Here is an 8,567-nt window from a genome sequence, read left to right as displayed (position 1 = left end):
AAAAATTATTGCTGGAATCGACATGTTGCTCGTTAAGTTCAATAAAATTTTACTTGACTCGTACTCGTTAAAAAACTTATTGCTTAACTCGACTTAAGCTCAATAAACTTTTACTTGATTCGTTCTCGTTAAAAAATTTATTGCTCAACTTGACTTATTGTTCGATAAGCTCACCATAATTTTTACCTTGTTTTTTTAATTGTATGTAAAATCTAGTAAATTAATAATTATTGATTAATAATTTAGTATCTTTGTTGTTCTTTATTAGAAAATTAATAAATTAGTAGTAATAATTAATTAGTTGTTTAACATCTTTTTTATTATTTATTAGTAAATTAGTAATTAATAAATAAATATATTTTTATAGAATAATATTTTAAGATACGTATTCAAAAGTTATAAAAAATGTTCGCGAACTTATAAATCGAGTTGGACCTTGTTAGATTTAACTCGTTAAGATCTCGAGTTAGCTCGAATTGAGTGTTGATCGAATTTTGATCGAATCAAAATCGAAAAACTCACGCAAATTGAGTGTTGATCGAATTGAGTTTGAACAACTAATTAACCACTAACTCATTAAAATACCCACAACAAGAGGACCATGTTAACAAACCTGGTTGTGTGCTATGGACCCCTTTACAAAGAAGCCATTGGCCCTGGTGCCAAGTAAATGGAGCCATTGGCCCTGGTGCCAAGTAAATGGAGCCATTGGTCTTGGCGCCAAGTAAATTCCATAAATTTCCAATAAGATTCAAGAACAAAACAAACAATGTCTATGATCTATATGGGATTTCCTGAAGGAAACGTGCTAGAGAAACACATTGAATGCACTCAACTATACTGTGGTTTAAATGAAACCATTTAGTACACTTTGTTCCTAATATGTCTTCAAACTTGGGACGATCATTTAGAGATCCACCCACGAGTTGATCTAGCCTGTGAAATAAACCAAAAAAAAAAATTACGAAGATTGGACGGGGCCGCGCGGACGAAGGCCCCCACTACCACAAATTATGACGTACGCTCTCCCACTTTTGGGAGACCTTAGGTGAGCACTTCTCCTAAGTGCAGTGGAGGTCACTAACCTAAGCCATGGGCCTTGATGTTAACCCCCGTCCAGGTAAGAATGTTGTAAGGTAGCTAGTTGCCTCTCATTTATAGGGTCCATCTCGGGTCCCTTCTCTTCCTTCTTTGATATGGAATTAGTGCTTCATCATGATTCTTCACTTCACTGAAGACTAGAGGTGCTGAAGAATACATGGAACTAGCAAACACATGAGAATTTGATTCCATGTTTCTTTATCTTAATGATACAGCAAAGTCTGTAAATCAGAAATGAATTCTCTTTTGAATGATCATAAACGAAGATATCAGTCTACAAAAATAAGTCCACAATGGAGTTGGAGGGTTTTCCTAACAAAGTGTGCGCATTGCTTCCAAGTACAGATGGAATTCATTCCAGTTCATCCATGTTGTTTTCAATATTCTCTTGCTTTTGGTGTGAGACAATCTGATTACCATAGAAACAACCAAGCATAGCTTGGCTTGAACGTTGATGGTTAGAAATTTTGGAGCATTTGGGAAGTTTTCTTTGGCTTTAAACGTTCATCAAAATTGTACCCTTTCAACCTTTTTGCTTCAAAGATTATATGCTGAAAACCTTAATGTTTTGTACAGAAACTTGAGGAAGAAATGGAGAAGAATTTGATTGCCAAACAAGGCTACTTTTTTCATTATCATTATTGGATTTCATTAAGATTTAATATACAACAGTTCGAAAGGAGTTCATTGGTAAGACAATATGATTGTAGACTCATAATCACAATGCATTCTTAAATGGGCTTCTAAACCCATGATAGTCGGGTCATATCTTGTACAAAACACATATAAAATAGCCCAATAAAATGCTTTAGTGATTCATTTAGTTTTTTTTTTTGTGTTTCTGAATCCAGTATCCTTTATGCACCCTGCATTACCTGTTGCATGGATCATTACATGTAGCATTGCAAAGTCTGATGTGGCTAAATGGACGAAATCCTTGTTCGATCGAGCTTGGAGGATAGAACTTGGATGGGAGATCAACGGTTTCGTGGTCGACAATGCAGTCGTGGAAGTTGATATGGGATAGTTTGCTTTAAATTGCTTTGGTTTGAACTGATTGTATCCCTGACTTGGTCATGTTTTGAATGTCTGATCAGGAGTACATTCTGTTGTCCCATCCTATTCTCCATTTGGCGTGTTTGTATATCTTGGTTGAGGAATGTTGTTAAGAAATGTTCCAATATTGAAGTTCAACTTGATATTTTGAAGCGCCTAGGTGAAATAGTTTACGACATTCGGGGAGGCATAAATACTTCAGTTGCCTTGAAGAACCAATTCAGCATTTTGTTGATAAAACTGCCTTCATGAATTATTTCAAATCCTCTTGGGTGCCTAAGATTTGATCACTTCTCCTTCACTATTACTCATGTAGAAATAAGCAAATGCCGCCAAGGTTTCCATGTCAAGTAGTACTGATGTTATTTATGTCTACTTGACCAGAAATGTGGCTTTTAACACTGAAAGTTTTCAGCTTGCGACCCATGAGGCATCTAGTGCCATAGAAGCCTACCATGTGAAGCTAAAAACAAAATTATTTGACGATTCTCATATTGGAGCGCTTCAAAGAGTCGACTGGTTAGTGCACAAGCTGAAAACGGTGTTGCATTCAACATATTGTCTTGTCCAATATGCGGATGAAAGTGATTCTTTTCAGAATATCAAGGAAGAATACATTGCATATATGTCTTGGCACGCCACTGAGCCCTGCAGGTTCCTGATTCTACTGTTACCTTAGATGGAAATTGCCATCAATTTGCAAAGGCAGGCAAGTATCAAACAGAGTAGCATTACATATGGTAGGAAATTTTTGCAAGTATATCATTAAAGTCAATATGATGTGGGAAAAAGAAAAAGGATACAAACCTTCCATGTCCTCTCGATAGGGAGAGATATTAATGTGTCTTTGGATGAAACGAAGAACCTTCCATGTCCTCTTGATCGTAGAGGTATTGATGGATTGTTGGAAGAAACGAACAAATGACTAGATTATATTAGATGAGTCAGTTGCCTGGACCTACCAGATGCTTGCTCAAATCAAACTTGTTGAACTGAATGGTTCAAATAATATTGGCATTGTGGTCAATAATATGCCATTGAAATATGTTTCTAAGAAGGTAATTATAATTAAACTCTGCCAAACATATTAAACAAGGCCACTGTATTTATCGCAAACCAAACCATTGACCCGTGGATTTTGTTTAAAACTGTAGTAAGTTTTTGAAAGAGCAGAATTGAAAATAGGTAAGAGTGAAAAGAATCACATTGAGTCATTCTTTTTTTTTAATATTTATATATCAATACAAAAGAAGATAGTCAACAACCACTCCCTTAAATTCAACATCTTTCCTGAGTTTTTAGCTTGAAATAAGCTTCACCACAAATCTATTGACTGTAATCATTTTAGTCAACAACAATACACATATGAGTTTCATTACAAAAAAAAAAACTATTTGAAGAAAATAAAACAAAATAAGCATCAAGTGTCCCAACTTGAAGAAAATAAAACAAAATAAGCATCAAGTGTCCCAACAAAAGTGCTATCACTTCTCCTTGACACTGGTGCTGCTGCATATTCCCAGACTTTCTCATAATTTCTCAAATTTCATTCTTGACAGCCCTTTGGTAAATATATCAGCTACTTGATCCTCTGAGCTGCAATGCTTCATTTGAACTTGACCTTTCTTCTCAACTTTTCTAAGGAAGTGATATTTAATGTTAATATGTTTAGTCTTTCCATGAAAGACTGGAATTTTTGCAATGGCAGCAATAGATTTATTAACACACAATAGTTCAATAGCATTCACCTAATCATGCTTCAAATCAAGCAGCAACTTCCTCAACCAAATGCATTGGTTAACGACATGTGCATCAGCTACATATTCTGCTGTGGATTGTGCCACAGCCTCCTACTTCTTGGAACTTCAACTTATCATGCTTGAACCAATAGAGAAACAATAACCAGACTTGCTTCGCATATCATCAGATGAACCTGCCCAGTCACTATCAGTAAATCCAACCAGCTTTATATATGCATTTCTTGCCTATAAAACACCAAAATCTGTTGTTCCCTTTACATATCTCAATACATTTTTGCATCTCTATAATGGACTTTACTCGGACTTTGCATGAACCTGGAAAGTAAGCTTGTTCCATACATAATATCAGATCTGGTAGTAGACAAATATAGCAAGCACCAATAAGACTACTATATTGACCTACATCAATCTTTTTTGCTTGATCATTTTTTACGAAGTGTTTCACCTTGCACAACTATAGTATTCACCAGCTTGCAATTCTCTATTTTATATTTTTAGAACTTCAATTGCATTCCTTTGTTATATGAAAATTTCTTGTTGAAGCTGTAGAATTTTCATACCAAGAAACTATGACATTTTCCCTAAATCATTCATCTCAAAACTTTTTTTCTTCTCCTCCTTGAATTGATGAATCAGCAATTGATTGCTACCAGTAACCAATAAATCATCAACATACAAAGAAACAACAATTATCTTACCCTTTTCTTTTTTCACATAAAGATTGTTTCAATGCTGCTTTTGACAAATCCTAGCCTTGTTAAATACTCGTCTATTATACTGTACCAGACTCTAGGAGCATGTTTTAAACCATACAATGCCTTTTTGAGAAGATACACCTTATCATCACAATCTTTCTCAAAAAATCTTTCAGGTTGTTCAATAAAAATTTTCTCTTGTAGATATTCATTCAAGAAGGCTGATTTTACATCTAGTTGGTTTATTTCCCATGACTTATGAGCAGCCAAAGCAATCGATAATTTGATGGTATCAAATTTAACCACAAGTGTAAACATCTTTGTAAAATCAACACCAAACTTTTGAGAATACCATTTCACTACAAGTTTGGCCTTATGTTTATTGATAGAGCCATCCGAATTTAATTTGGCTCTATAAATCTATTTCACTCCAATCACCTTCTTATTCTTTGGCTTGTACACCAATTCCCAAGTGTTATTCTTGGATATCATCCCCATTTTTTCTTTCATAGCTTATTGCCATTCAACAAATTTTACTACCTCTTGAAAACTCGTAGGTTCCAAAATGGCAACATTGCATCAGTTGAAAATATCATTTAATGTCTTTTTTCTTCTGACTCTAATCTCTTCATCTGAATCAATGTTAACTTCTAAAATAGTTACATCTTTATCATGTGAAAAACTACCATTTCCATTCTGCTTAGAGTGTTCAACCAAGGAATTGTTCCAATTCCAAATAGAATCCTCATCAAACTTCAAATTTCTACTAACAATGATCTTTTGTGTCTTCACATCAAATACTCTATATCCTTTTGATTTGGAACTATATCCCACAAAAACATCAACAACTGCCCTTTCATTCAACTTGTCCTTTTTCACTTCTGGAACTATAACATACACTACCGAAGACTATAGGATGGCCAATTGAAGGTTTAGCATCGTACCAAGCTTCAAAGGGTGTCTTTCTTTCTAAGGCTTTAGTGGAGGAGCTTATTTAATAAATATACAGTAATGTTGACAGCCTCTGCCCAGAAAACCTTTGAAACCTTTTTCTCTAACAGCAAACATCTGGCCATGTTTAAAACATACCTATTTTTCCTCTCTCTAACACTGTTCTGCTATAGCGTGTAGGCAACAGTCAATTGGTGGTGAATTTAGCTTATTGAAGATAGCTTGTAGATTGATGCAATATGTATTCACTGCCATTATCCAACCTTAAAGTCTTGATTTTCTTTTCACATTGATTTTCAGAATTTTCTTTGAAACTTTGAAAAGCAACAAACATTTCACTTTTTTTCTTTAAGAAGAAAACCCAACACGATTTGCTATAATCATCAATGAATATTAAAAAAAATATTTGCTCCAATTTAGTGAAGATGTGCACATTAGACCACATAAATCAGTTCGTACTAGTTGATGCTTTTCTGAAGCTCTCCATGCTAGATTTACAAAACACTTCACACACAATAGTATTTTGACACACATCAAACATATCTTTTAATAAACCTTTGCTAGACATATATTTCAAAGTTGAATAATTGAAGTGACCCAACCTTATATGCCATAAACTTGATTGGTTAATAACATAAGTGAAAGCTTGTACTTCAGTTTACTTCCATTTTATTGGGAAACTTCTCTCAATCATCTTAATAGTTAACATATTCACACCATTGTTTTCATACATATCATAAAATCTATCATGGAAATGCAAGTTATAAAAATTTTCAAGCAACTGACCGACACTAAGAAGACTTTTACTAATTCTAGGCACAAATAAAACATCTGAAATAATTTTTGTACCTGAAGAAGTCTGAACAGCTGCATCTCATTTACCCATTACCTCGATAAAAAGCTACCATCACCTATTTTTACCCTTGGTTTGTAACTTTTGTCCAACACTTTAAACAAGTCGTCATGAGGAGTCATGTGAAGAGTACATCCACTATCAAGCAGCCAAGCTTCAAGTTTGTTTACCGCAACACAACACTCTTCATGTTGAAGTGTCATGAATGCAATTTCCTCCTCAAATTTGAAGTTTTCAGCAACTTGAACTTGTTGAGGTTGTTGCCTAGTTTTGAACTTGCATACTTTTTCAACATGGCCAAATTGTTTACATGATCGACATTGAACACGGCCTGAAGCAACAATAGTTTTCTTAATGGCCTTTCTTGTTACAACGCAAACAAGTATGAAACTTATTTTTTTTTGTCTTGTTCTTGTTTTCTTGGTCACCCTTCTTCTCTTTTTCTTTCCTTTATCATGTTGGCTTATTTTCTCCAAAATTTACTTGAGTCTTCCCCTTTTGTTTTGCCAAGAAAGCAACCTCACTTGTTTCTTTAAGTCTATAAGATTTTTTTTTGCTCCATATCTTGTAGAGAGTTAACTAATTCAACTAGAGACAGATGAGATATATCTTTTGAATCTTCTAAAGAGGAAATTTCAGATTCAAATTTTCTCTGGCAAATAAACTAGCACCTTCTCAAAAACTCTTTTCAATAGGAGATATTCACCAAACAATCTAATCTGGTGTATTATCTTAATAAGTCGATCTACATATTTTTTAACGGACTCTAACTCTTTCATTCTAAGCATTTCATATTCTCTTCTTAGATTGAGAACCTGCATCTACTTTATCCTCTCACTCCCTTAAAATTTATCCTTTAATTATCATAGATTTATTTTCCCATTTCACACGCCATTATACGAGTGAATATTGTTTTTGTGACTGCAACATGTATAATAGATAAAGCTTTAAACTTCTTGGCACACTCTTCCACATGATGCTTTATCTGTGCCACTATCAGATTATTTCTTAATGGTGGATGATCATTTCCTGTATCAACAACATCCCAGATATCAGCCCATAACTGATAATTTTGGCCAATAAACAAAGAGGAGAACCAACTCTAAAGTTACTGGAAGACATAACAAAATATTGTATAGAAGGTTTGGTCTTTCCTTTTAGGGAGGTAAACTCACTGGTCAAGAGGCATGACCATTGCTGATATAGATCCAAAGATGATAAGAATGAAACAGGGAGAAATTTATAATATAAAAAAGAATTTAAACCAGAACATTACCTATTTGTCACTGACTGTGAGACCATGAACGAGGTCAAAGCAGAAGAAGGAGCCAATGATAACCTAGGTTGCATTTTGGGCCTTGCTAGACCCTTCCAGTCTGGCCCATTTCATGGAGATGAAGAACCTTGCATAATTATGGAAGAAGAATAACTTGTTTAATGTGGGATCATCTTGATTCTTTCCATAATCTTTGTAATCTTCTTTCTAAGGCAAGTTATCAAGGCCATTCTATAGTTTCCTTAGTTAAAGAGATATTGTAATTATGATTCCTTAGATTGAGGGATTGTATTTTATCTGGTCCGTCAATGTAGTTAGATCTTAGTTGTTCATTGAGGGGAGCCTCAACTATAAATGGAGTCCTCTCTACCTCATTTGTATTCACTCATTTATTTTGAGAAATCACAAAGCATTATCTCAAATTCTCTTGTCTTGTTTTTGTGCTTGCATTCTCTTCCAAAGTTCTTTTATTTCTACTGCTAATCTAAGCATCTTTGTTTGGATTATTTTAGGCTGACTTAGCTGTATTCTTTGAAGAAATGACTAAGGCCACACGTTTGAGGTATTTAAAGTTCCAAGAGCATTACAAGTGGTATCAGAGCCAAGGTTTTTCAAAAAGATGATATCACAAAACTAAGATAATGCTCTGGTTGTTGCTGACGGTGTTGGGACCCGTACAATTATGGTGAAGAAGTAAGCTACTTCGAATGATATGGTGGCATCCTTTGAACAAAGGGTTGGTGGGCTTGAATACCTATACAACAAGATTAAGGAGACTCAGGATTTAATCGAGTCTTACCTATCTATGTTGGAGCCCCAGGAGGGAGGCATGAGGCCAGAAGCAAATCCAGGATTTGTTTGAGAAGCTGGATGAG

The 8,567-nt window shown here is 34.7% G+C and overlaps 1 non-coding gene and 1 pseudogene across 1 annotated transcript; one reads left to right on the top strand and one right to left on the bottom strand.

The window, feature by feature from the left end:
- Positions 1 to 973: 973 nt before the first annotated feature.
- LOC120200512 lies at positions 974 to 1,128 on the bottom strand. The gene has a single exon (XR_005523560.1). It is a non-coding gene; the product is annotated as a U1 spliceosomal RNA (small nuclear RNA).
- LOC120200407 lies at positions 1,093 to 3,799 on the top strand (annotated as a pseudogene).
- Positions 3,800 to 8,567: the final 4,768 nt, after the last annotated feature.

Source organism: Hibiscus syriacus, unplaced genomic scaffold (genome assembly GCF_006381635.1).
Source record: "Hibiscus syriacus cultivar Baekdansim isolate YM2019G1 unplaced genomic scaffold, ASM638163v2 tig00005974_pilon, whole genome shotgun sequence".
NCBI classification, from domain to species: domain Eukaryota; kingdom Viridiplantae; phylum Streptophyta; class Magnoliopsida; order Malvales; family Malvaceae; genus Hibiscus; species Hibiscus syriacus.
Note: the sequence above shows the minus strand (reverse complement) of the source record. Positions and strands in the feature narration are given on the sequence as shown.